The following is a 12,749-nucleotide window of genomic DNA, read 5'->3' as shown; positions in this document are numbered from 1 at the left end:
TAGATATTTTATTGTTTTTGTTGCTATAGTAAAAGGAATTGATTTCTGGATTTCAATTTCTTCTAACTTAGTGTTTGCATAGAGGAATGCCACTGACTTTTGAATGTTAATTTTGTAGCCTGACACCTTACTATATTGCCTGATGATTTCCAAAAGCTTCTTGCTGGATTCCTTAGGTTTTTCCATGTATACTATCATGTCATCTGCAAATAAGGAGAGTTTGACTTCTTCTCTTCCAATCTGTATGCCTTTAATTCCTTGCTCCTGCCTGATTGCTATGGCAAGAACTTCCAACACTATGTTGAATAGTAATGGTGATAGTGGGCAGCCTTGTCTAGTACCTGATCTGAGGGGAAATGCTTCCAGTTTTTCACCATTGAGTATGATGTTGGCTGTAGGTTTGCTATATATAGACTCCACTATCTTCAGGAATTTCCATCTATTCCCATTTTTTGTAGTGTTTTGATCATAAAGGGATGTTGTATTTTGTTAAAGGCTTTCTCTGCATCTATTGATATGACCATGTGGTTTTTGGTCTTGCTTTTGTTGATGTGGTGGATCACATTGATTGATTTACGTATATTAAACCAACCTTGCATGCCTGGGATAAACCCCACTTGGTCATGATGAACAATCTTTTTGATATACTGCTGTATCCGGCTGGCTAGAATTTTGTTCAATATTTTCGCATCTATGTTCATCAGAGATATTGGTCTGTAGTTTTCTTTTTTGGTTGTGTCCCTGTCTGCTTTTGGTATCAGGGTGATGTTGGCTTCATAGAAGCTGGCAGGGAGTATTCCAGTGTCTTCAATCTTCTGGAAGACTTTTAAAAATAGAGGAATTAGTTCTTCTTTGAAGGTTTTATAGAATTCATTTGTAAAACCATCTGGTCCAGGACTTTTATTTTTGGGGAGATTTTTGATAACTGTTTCAATTTCATTAGCTGTGATGGGCCTGTTTATGTTATCCACTTCCTCTTTACTTAGTTTTCGAAGATGGTAGGTAGCAGGAAGTCCTGACAGAGAAGCTGAGCCTGTGGAGGGTTTGAGTCAGCCGAGGGAGGGAAGAGGGGGTGGGAGAGCTAAGTACCTCATCCTGTGAGGAGCCCACACCCTCTGGCCACCACAGTCCATCCCTGTTGCGATGGCGGGAAGGTCAGGGCAAACTGGGACAGAGCCTTCAGCTATGGTACCTCCCCTCACCCAGGGTGTCTCTTCAGAGACAGTGTCACCTGAGTTCAGAGAGGGCGCGTACTTGTCCAGCCAGACATTAGGAATCACCATATATTAGTCAGAGAGTGAGACTGGGTCCAATTAATGCAAATGTCCCTTCCACTGAAAACAGTTCACCTGTAGGTTAGAACCCACCCTGGAGTGGGGGAACAGCTAATCAGAACACACTCTCTCTCTCTAATTTTTTTTAAATTATTATTATTTTAAAAAAATATTTATTTTATTTATTTATTCCCTTTTGTTGCCCTTGTTGCTTTATTGTTGTAGTTATTATTGATGTCATTGTTGTTGGATAGGACAGAGAGAAATGGAGAGAGGAGGGGAAAACAGAGAGGGGGAGAGAAAGACAGACACCTACAGACCTGCTTCACTGCCTGTGAAGCGACTCCTCTGCAGGTGGGGAGCCGGGGGCTCGAACCGGGATCCTTAAGCTGGTCCTTGCGCTTTGTGCCACATGGGCTTAACCCACTGCATTACCACCTGACTCCCCTAAATTATTTTTTAAACATGTTTAAATTATCTTTATTTTATTTATTTATTTTCTCTTTTGTTGTCCTTGTTGTTTTTCATTGTTGTTGTAGTTATTATTGTTATTGATGTTGTCGTTGTTAGATAGGACAGAGAGAAATGGAGAGAGGAGGGGGAAGACAGAGAGGGGCAGAGAAAGATAGACACCTGCAGACCTGCTTCACCGCTTGTGAAGCGACTCCTCTGCAGATGGGGAGCCGGGGGCTCAAACCGGGATCCTTATGCCGACCTTGTGTTTTGTGCCACCTGCGCTTAACCCGCTGAGCTACAGCCCGACTCCCTTAAATTATCTTTATTTGATAGAGACAGCCAGAAATTGAGAGGGAGGGGGGTATAGAGATGGAGAGAGACAGAGAGACACCTACGGCACTGTTTCACCACTCGTGAAGCTTTCCCTTTGCAGGTGGGGACAGGGGGCTCGAACGCAGGTCCTTGTGCATTGTAACGTGTGCTCAACCAGGCACACTACCATCCAATTCGGCCTGGCTCCCCTCTCTATTGGTTTCTTCCACCTAGGAGTCCTCAGTTTTAACTCTGGATAATAAGGTTCTTTGCTCCCAATGATGGTAGGTTTTGTTTGTTTGTTTGTTTCTGCTTCTATTTATTTGTTTATTTTAATTCATAGCTTCAGTGAGTAACCCAGCACTAGCTTTCCTGTCTGCGGGGCTAAGATTTCAGCATCAGTGGTTGTGCAGCCCCAGGAGTTCCTGTAGCAACGACAAAGTGAACTGTGTCCCCTCAGAGGGAAACTGACCCACTGCTGTCACTTTCCACGTGAGAGGCTGGCTCACAGAGACCTTAAGGAATCGCACAGCTGCTAAGGGTGCGGTTTAGCTGGGGCTGGACGGGTCTGTCCTCTCAGCCCCGCTGGAATCTGAGTGAGCGACTGTGTTTGGGGAGCAGCTGCCAAATGTGTCTTTGCGGCAATGGAGGTGAGGCTCTGGGTATCATGGGCCTGAGAATCGACCCTCCTGGTGAGAGGAGAATGTGAATCACAGAACCAAGCCATTTGGGCAAAGTGTGCAAGAGAGCTGAAAATCATCATGAAGGAAATGAAAATGAGGCCCAAGGAGGAAAAGCAAAATTGGAAAGAAAAAAGAGAAGAGGAGGAACCCATTTGGCTCTCCCAAAGCCCAGGGACAATGAAATGAAACCCTGGAGCGGAGGCGTGAAAGAGAAATGGCCCCACCACAGGCCTTGGCTCCAGGAGCAGAGTGGCCCGGGGAGGATGAGCAGCGGTGGTGGTTCTCTTTAAAGGGCCTGTGCTCTGCGTGGTGTTGGATCTGGCTGGGAGGCCAGGGCCACCCACATCTCCCAGCTTAGCAACAGCTCCACTTGTCAGAGATAGAAAGTCACCCGGGAGCCCACGTGCCAGCAGGCCACCTCTGTGCCCCTGTAAGATGGCCAGCAGCCCCTCCAGAGTCTCTGTGACCTTGCAGGCTGGTGAGGCCTGACTCTGTTGTGTGTCAGAAGCCTCCTTTTGGACATGGTGGCCGTGGGGACAGTTACTCTGTCTGGTGTCGATTGGGTTGTGCTTCTGTGTTACGTGGTGACATGGGTTCCAAAAGACACCCAGTCTGAACATCCCTGCACTGTCAACCAGGGGTAAGTGTGACCTGGAGACTGAGCTGAGTGGTCACCAGCTGATGGAACACGGGTCACATGCTGAGTGCTGACCCTCGGGGAAATGTAACTCCTCAGGGGAATGCTCAGAGCCTGCTCTGGACCCCACAAAGTCCAGCCCTCCCAGAGGAGGACAGTCCTGGCATGCTGGAGAGCAGGAGGACAAGTCAGGACTGGGTGGGCCCAGGGCTGTGCTCCTCCAGTGACATGGGACACAGGGGACCGGAAAGTGGCTTAGCATCCCTGCCCCGTCAGAGAGCTGGAAGAGGGGGTTCTTCATCTAGTGAGAGAAGGATGCCAGCGAGCCCTGCCTACAGAGAGTGCAAAAACAGTGCCTGCAAGCCGTCTGAGCAAAGACAGGTGTGTTTATCCCGAAAATAATGAAAATCGATGCTTTGTGTATAAAAAGCCCCTGGAAGCCACAGCAACATTATTAACGGTGATGAATGAGTTCAGCAAGGTTGCAGGGCACAGCGTCAATGCTTAAAAATCAATGGAGTTTTGTGCACATACACTGAACTATCTGAAAATGAAATCAGAGAAACACAATAGCATCAAAAAGAATCAGATACTTGCAGAATAAATTTAGCCAAAGACACATAAGACATATGCCCTGAAACTGTGAAGTGTTGCTGAAAGAAATTCAAGAGAATCTAAAGAAATGGAAAAAGAGCCCTGTTCACAGACTGGAAGATGAATCTTTGTCACAGAGGAGACATTCCTCTAATGGCTCCATGTTCAGCATGGTGTCTGTAGGAATCCTGGATCATTTGTCTCTGTGGAGATTGACATGCTGGGTTTAACATCACTATGGAATTGCAAGGGACCAGAATAGTCAAAAACAGCCCAGGGGAAAACAAACAAACAAACAAACAAACACAACCAAAAAGAGGATCCCTTTTTCTGATTTCAAAATGCAGTGATCAGCCCTGGCAATCAAGATTCAGGAGTCGGTATAGGGCATGGCACTGACGGGGAGAATGGAACTTAGAAATGCTACTTGGTGCCAATGTTGTAAGGGACTCTGTGTCCTTAGTCTTTGGAAGGCTGAGGTTTGGTGCCCTCCGCTCCAAAGTCAGTATCTCAAAGACAAGGATGGGTGAGAGGAATGCAGGTTGAATTCAGTGTTCTAGCAACCGAAAATGCTAACAGACTCATATTTTTAGGAACCAGCTCCCTTTCAGGTGGGGACTTTTTTATAGGGAGAGAAAAGCAGAGAGGTTTTTTTTTTTTTCTTGGGGGGGCCATCCAGAAAGGGTAGAGGAGTAGTGTAAAAAAAAAAAAGGAGTGAGGGAGTTGGGCGGTAGCGCAGCAGGTTAAGCCCACGTGGCGCAAAGAGCAAGGACTGGAGTAAGGATCCTGGTTCAAGCCCCCGGCTCCTCACTTGCAGGGGAGTCGCTTCACAAGCAGTGAAGCAGGTCTGCAGGTGTCTATCTTTCTCTCCTCCTCTCTGTCTTCCCCTCCTCTCTCCATTTCTCTCTGTCCTATCCAGCAACGACATCAATAACAACAACAATAAAACAACAAGGGCAACAAAAGGGAATAAATAAATATTTAAAAAATAGATAAAGATAATAATATTATAAAAAAAGGAGTTTTATTGGTTAACAGAACTTTTCACTCCACATTCTACTGTGCTTTTTCTTCTTTTTTAATTTTAAAGTTTATCTTTATTTATTTATTTATTGGATAGAGACAGCCAGTAATTGAGAAGAAGGGGGAGATAGAGAGGGAAAGAGACAGAGGGTCACCTGCAGCCCTGCCCCACCACTACTGAAGATGGGGGCCAGGGGCTAGAACCTGGGACCTTGTGTGTTATAACATGTGTGCTCAACTAGGTGCACCACCACCTGCCCCCCTTTTCAATAACTTTATTAGTGATTTAATAATGATTAATAAGGTTGTAAGATAACAGGGGTACAATTCCACACAGTTCCCACCACCAGAGTTCAGTGTCCATCCCCTCCATTGGAAGCTTTCTTATTCTTTATCTCTCTGGGAGTATGGACCCCCAAATTCTTTATGGGGTGCAGAAGGTCTGGCCTCTGTAACTGCTTCTCTGGTGAACATGGGCATTAGCAGATCGACCCATAACCCCAGCCTGTTTCTTCTATGGTAATTCTTTTTTTTAAATATTTATTTATTTATTCTCTTTTGTTGCCCTTGTTTTATTGTTGTAGTTATTATTGTTGTTGGTGTCATCGTTGTTGGATAGGACAGAGAGAAATCAAGAGAGGAGGGGAAGACAGAAAGATAGGCACCTGCACACCTGCACACCTGCACACCTGCACACCTGCAGGTGGGGAGCCGGGAACTTGATCCGGGATCATTAGGCAGGTGCTTGCGCTTGGCGCCACGTGTGCTTAACTGCTGCGCTACTGCCCGACTCCCTTCTTCTACAGTGTTTCTAAGCATCTTGTGAGCAGAGGCCCAGCGCCTCCTGAAACGGGCCTGCAGACAGGACCCCTATGAACTGCCACACCTCTTCTCTCTCCCAAGTGTGTCTGCAGGCCACAGGACACGGACTTTCAGGTCTCCACAGGTGAGGCTGTGAGTGAGTTCCCACACACATCTCAGAAGTCATCGCAGGCAGCAGTGTGGGGAGACCACCCCCAGGAGATGGCTGAGGGCCCACACCCAGCTCTGGACTTCCTGAAATGCAGCCCTGGAAGGAGGCAGCCCACCTACTTGGCCTCTGATTTCTCCTGGGAAACCAGCAGCCAGTGGGAAAGGGGGAACTAACAACAGCCCTGCGGGAGAAGGGAAGGGCTGAGGGGGTGACATTTCCAAACAAGGATTTTGGAGGCTGACGTGTGTGTGCGTGAATTGGTTAAATATATCCAGAGGCCTATTTCTATATTGATATAATTAATTAATTTAAGGGAGTCGGGCGGTAGCACAGTGGGTAAAGCGCACGTGGCACAAAGCACAAGGACTGGCGTAAGGATCCTGGTTCGAGCCCCCTCCTCCCCAATTGCAGGGGAGTCCTCACAGGCGGTGAAGCAGGTCTGCAGGTGTCCATCTTTCTCTCCCCCTCTGTCTTCCCCTCCTCTCTCCATTTCTCTCTGTCCTATCCAACAACGACAACATCAGTAACAACAGCAACAATAACTACAATGACAACAAGGACAACGAAAGGGAAAATAAATTTAAAAAATTTCAAAAAAATTAATTTAACATTTTTATTTATTATTGGATAGAGACAGAGAAATTGAGAAGGGGAGGGGAGATAAAGAGAGAGACAGAGACAAAGGGACACCTACAGCCTTGCCTCACCACTTGTGAAGTTTCCACCCTGCAAGTGGGGATCAGGGACTTGAACCTGGGTCCTTGCACACTGCAGTGTATATGTTCAACCAAGTTGTGCCACCGCTTGGCCCTCTTAATTTATTATCATTGATTATTATTATTATTATTTTACCAGAGCACTGCTCTGGCTTATGGTGGTGCTGGGGTTTGAACCTAAGATCTCAGAGCCTTAGGCAGGGAAGTCCTTCTTACAGAACCATTATGCTGTCTCCCCAGCCCTTGTATTTGATATTATTGTTCAATATATACAACCAACACTGGAACCATTCGGGGCTAGGTTAGATCAACAGATAGACAGCCAGGATAGACAGAGAGGGTGATATACATACTGACAGAAATTATTTTTTAAAAAATATTATTTACTGGGAGTCGGGCTGTAGCACAGTGGGTTATTCACAGGTGGCACAAAGCACAAGGACCGGCATAAGGATCCCGGTTCTAGCCTCCAGCTCCCCACCTGCAGGGGAGTCGCTTCACAGGCGGTGAAGCAGGTCTGCAGGTGTCTGTCTTTCTCTCCCCCTCTGTCTTCCCCTCCTCTCTCCATTTCTCTCTATCCTATCCAACAACGATGACATCAATAACAACAACAATAACTACAACAATGAAACATCAAGGCCAACAAAAGGGAATAAATAAATAAAATAAATGTTAAGAAAACATTTAAAAATATTATTTATTTATTTATTATAAAGGTAGGAGAAAGGGCCAGGAGGTGGTGCACTTGGTTAAGCACGCACATCACAATCCTCAAGGACCCAGATTCAAGCCCCTGGTCCCTACCTGCAATGGGGAAGCTTCATGAGTGATGAAGAAGGTGTCTCTCTGTCTCTCTCCCTCTCTGTCTCACCCACCCTCTCAATTTCTCTGTCTCTATTCAATAATAAATAAATAAAGATTTCCTGTAAAAAAAAAAAAAAGGTAGGAGGAGAGAGAAAAAGAACCAGACATCACTGGTACATGTGCTGCCAGGGATTGAACTCAGGACCTCATGCTTGAGAGTCCAATGCTTTATCCACTGCGCCACCTCCTGGACCACAGGCTGACAGAGATTCTTTTTTTGTTTTGTTTTTAAATTTCTTTTTTTAAAATTTCTTTATTGGGGAATTAATGTTTTACATTCGAGAGTAAATACAATAGTTTGTACATGCATAACATTTACCAGTTTTCCAGTTAACAATACAGCCCCCACCAGGTCCTCTGTCATCCTTTTTGGACTGCTGACAGAGATTCTGATACAGACAGCTTCATAAAGACAAATATTCATATATTGACACACAGAAAGATATCGATGTGAGTACATTGCCTCCTATTCATGGTCAATTTGGCAGTGCTATCTATCTCGATAACCTGATGGCAATCTACTTTGATAGGTAGATATCAAGGCATATTTATGGTAAGCTGATTTGTTAGTAGAATTCTAAAAAAATATAAAACTACTCTACTTGAAAACACAGATGTTATCACTCTGGAGATAACAACAACACACACAGTTTGTTTCTGAGGCTGTGGGCTGGGTGTTTGTAGGAGCAAGCCCATCACACAGACAAAGTTATTTAACTTGCTTTACTAATATTAGTGGGCTGTCTTGAACGGCACAGGTGAGGGTCTTTTGTATTTTATTGGCCAGGACTGCTAATGGCGCAACTTGGTTGTATCTGAATTGGTTTCTGGGTTAAGTGAAAAGGTCACACGCACCTGAAACACACTTGGAAGGGAATCAGGAAGGAGGAGGGGGGCTTTGCCCTATGTTAGAAAAGGCTTTCTTGGGAGTCAGGCAGTAGCGCAGCGGGTTAAGCACAGGTGGCACGAAGCACAAGGACCAGCACAAGGACAGGCTTAAGGATCCCAGTTCAAGCCCCCAGCTCCCCACCTGCAGGGGAGTCACTTCACAGGTGGTGAAGCAGGTCTGCAGGTGTCTGTCTTTCTCTCCCCTTCTCTGTCTTCCCCTCCTCTCTCCATTTCTCTCTGTCCTATCCAACAACAATGACATAAATAGCAACAATAATAACTACAACAATAAAAACAACAAGGGCAACAAAAGGAAATAAATGAATACTGAAAAAAAAAGAAAAAGAAAAATCTTTCTCTATTGAATAACCATTTCTTTTTTTTTTTTCTGCTATTATGTCCTTTTTTTTTAAAATTTTTTATTTAAGAAAGGATTAGTGAACAAAAGCATAAGGTAAGAGGGGTACAACTCCACACAATTCCCAACACCCAATCCCCATAACCCACCCCCTCCCATGATAGCTTTCCCATTCTCTAGCCCTCTGGGAGCATGGACCCAGGGTCCTTGAGGGTTGCAGAAGGTAGAAGGTCTGGCTTCTGTAATTGCTTCCCCGCTGAACATGGGCATTGACTGGTCGGTCCATACCCCCAGTCTGCCTCTCTCTTTCCCTAGTAGGGTGTGACTCTGGGTGAATAACCATTTCAATGGGATCGATAGAAGCTTCGTGGTAGTTACCAGTAGTTGTTGCTGTTGATTTCTTTGGCTGGCTGCTTCTCCTTCTAGTATTTGCCCTTCTTCCGTAGCCAGTCAACAGCGCCAGGTTGAGCCTGATGTAAAGTTTCGAGACCTCCTTTGAATCTGGAGAGGTGGCAGTCGTTGACTATGTGGGTCATAGTCTGTGGGTCTGTCTGGGGCCGCAAGGGCAGTTCGGGTCGTCTCTGGCTCCCCAGCGATGGAACATAGCGGCGCACCGGCCATGGCCTGTTCGACAGCGATTGAGGAGGGCCTAATCATAACGTGCTAGGTCAAAGCCGGGTTGACGCTTGCAGGGGTCTGTGATGAGGTGTTTGTTCTTTACCTCAGCTGACTGCCAACTCTGTTTCCAAGAGTCTGGAACAGAGAAGTTCAGTGTAGGCATAGGGGACCAGATTGGGTGACGAGATGTCAAGTGTTGGACAGGGTGGGCGAAGATATCCGCGTATATTGGCAGGTCCGGTCGAGCGTAGACGTGGGAAATGAACTTAGATGATGCCGCCGCATCCTGATGAATATCTGGCGGGGCGATGTTGCTAAGAACTGGCAGCCATGGAACCGGGGTGGAACGGATGGTTCCAGAAATGATCCTCATGGAGGAATATAATTTGGAATCGACCAAGTGGACATGGGGGCTACAGAACCATACTGGGGCACAGTATTCTGCAGTGGAATAGCATAATGCCAGAGATGATGATCGTAGTGTGGAAGCGCTCGCGCCCCATGAGGAGCTGGCCAGTCTTGCAATGATGTGATTCCTCGCGCCCACCTTTGCTGCAGTTTTTATGAGATGTTCGTGAAATGACAGGGTGCAATCGAGAGTAACGCCAAGATAGACTGGCTGGGCTTCATGCTGGATTCTCGTATCGCCAAGCTGCACATTAAGTTCACGCGAGGCCGAGGCATGGTGTAGATGGAAAACAGATGATACCGTTTTTGCAGTGCTAGGGATTAGTCGCCATTTTTTACAGTAATCAGATATCAGAGACATGTCTTTCGTGAGTGTTTCCTCGAGGATGTCGAACTTGGATGCCTGAGTTGCACAGCAGATGTCATCGGCGTAGATGAACTTCCTTGAAGAAGTTTCTGGGAGGTCATTGATGTAAATATTAAATAGTGTAGGAGCCAGAACAGAGCCCTGGGGGAGGCCACTTGAGACAAGTCTCCATCTGCTAGACTTGTCACCCAGATGCACCCGGAATCTTCTGTTTTGGAGAAGAAACGATATAGTGTTGGCCACCCATGGAGGCAGGCATCTTGAGATCTTGACTAGGAGACCACGGTGCCAGACCGTGTCATAGGCTGCTGTGAGATCAACAAAGACAGCACCCATCTTTAAATTCTTCTGGAATCCATTTTCAATGTCAGTTGAGAAGGCCAGGGCTTGTTTGCAGGTAGATCTTCCTGGGCGGAAGCCAGCTTGGCTGGCTGAAGGGGTTCAAGAGGTTCTGATTGGGGCTTGGCCACACGGGGGCAACAAGGGCTTGGGAGTGAGATCCTGCTCTAGTTCTTGGCTTCTGTGCCGCTGTTTTTGTTTTTAAATATTTTAATTTTATTATATTTACTATTGGATAGAGACAGAGTAATTGAGAGAAGATAGGGAGCACAGGGGTAGATAGTATAATGCAAACAGACTCTCATACCTGGGGCTCTAAAATCCCAGGTTCAATGCCCTGTACCACCATAAGCCAGAGCTGAACAGTACTCAGGTAAAAAAAAAAAAAAAGGAGATAGGGAGAGAGACAAAGAGACACCTGCAGCCCTGCTTCATCACTTATGAGGCTTTGCCCATGCAGGTGGGGACCAGGAGCTTGAACCTGGGCCCTTGTGCATAGTAATGTGTGCTTAACCATGTGCGCCATCACCCGGCCCCACCACCATGCTTTTGGTTATTCCCTGCCCAGCTGGATTTCTTCCCTCTGTTTGCTGGGACAGGTTGGGGAGCAGAATCTGTCACCCTCTGAGGAGACCCTTGCCCTTGGCCTCCTCTGACCAAGCATCAGGGATAACTTTTTGCTGGTGCTGCTCAGGTCAGCCATCTTGCACTGTCTGTCACCTCCTTATCAGAGGGTGAAGACTGAGCTTGGTGAGAGGACATGCGTCCTGGGTGCGGAGGTGTGGGTGCTGGGACAAGCCCTTTTCAGCCACACAGGAGAGGTGCATGTGGAAGCCAGGGCTGTGGGCCCCGACACTCCCCAAGCTCTGTGCTCCCATCTGCGGACTTTCTGACCAGCAGCACGCAATATGGGTCAGTTAGATTCTCACAGACTCACATGTTGAAATGATGCTGGAGGGTGATGTTTGCTAGTACTTACTATTTCAGAATCATGGCAGCTTAGTTCCTTTATACTTACCTGTTGACAGATATCTGGAAGGTCAGATATGGTAGGAAGCAAGTGGGATAGAGAGAGTTTAAGGATCCCCTTCATAGAAAGAGCATCTATACTTGGGGCCATGCAGTAGTCGTAGTAGTGCACATAGTAGAATGTACCCATGCAAGGACCCAGGTTCAAGTCCCTGGTCCCCAACTTTAGGGCAGAAGCCTCATGAATAGTGGAGCAGTGCTACAGGCGTCTCTTTCTCTCTCTCCCTTCTCTGTTCCTCTCTGTCTCTATCAGAGAAAAAAAGAATACAAATAAAAGGGGGCCAGGTGGTTAAGAATACACATTGTAGTGTACACGATTGAGGGTTCAAGTCCCTGGTCCCCACCTGCTGGGGGGAAAATCTTCACGATCGGTGGAACAGGGCTGTAGGTGTCTCTCTGTCTCTCTCCCTCTCTGCCTCCCCATTCCCTCTCAATTCCTCTCTGTCTCTATACAATAATAACAGACAAACAAACAAACAAGAAACAACAAAAAAGAACGAATAAAAATAATAAAAATACATGGCCACTGGGAACAGAGGAATCATTTTTCAGGCACTGAACCCAAGTGATGACCCTGGTGGCAAAAAAAAAAAAAAAAATCTATGTCCAGACTATTTTTTTTCTTTTTTTTATATTTATTTTATTTATTTATTCCCTTTTGTTGCCCTTGTTGTTTTATTGTTGTAGTTATTATTGTTGTTGTCATTGTTGGGTAGGACAGAGAGAAATGGAGAGAGGAGGGGAAGACAGAGAGGAGGAGAGAAAGATAGACACCTGCAGACCTGCTTCACCGCCTGTGAAGCGACTCCCCTGCAGGTGGGGAGCCGGGGTTCGAACCGGGATCCTAATGCCGGTCCTTGTGCTTTGCGCCACCTGCGCTTAACCCACTGCGCTACAGCCCGACTCCCATCCAGAACTATTAATAGGAGGTGTTTTATGGTTTAAGGGAGAAACTTGTAGAAATTATTATATTTTTCTCAAATCAGTTGAGGTTACAAGGTATTTCTCTGGTTCTTGACTTTTTTGGTATCTTGGATTTTAGAATATTATTTATCAGCAACTTGAATTCTTTTGCTTATTCCTTCCTTGGCTGTCTTTCTCTTTTAATTCCCTTTTCCTTGCCAATTAGGAAGGATACACGTACACATATGTGAACATGGTGGGGGCTGGTGGTGGTGCTCCCTGTTGAATATACCTTGCACAAAGACCA

Source organism: Erinaceus europaeus, chromosome 6 (assembly GCF_950295315.1).
Source record: "Erinaceus europaeus chromosome 6, mEriEur2.1, whole genome shotgun sequence".
NCBI lineage: Eukaryota > Metazoa > Chordata > Mammalia > Eulipotyphla > Erinaceidae > Erinaceus > Erinaceus europaeus.
Note: the sequence above shows the minus strand (reverse complement) of the source record.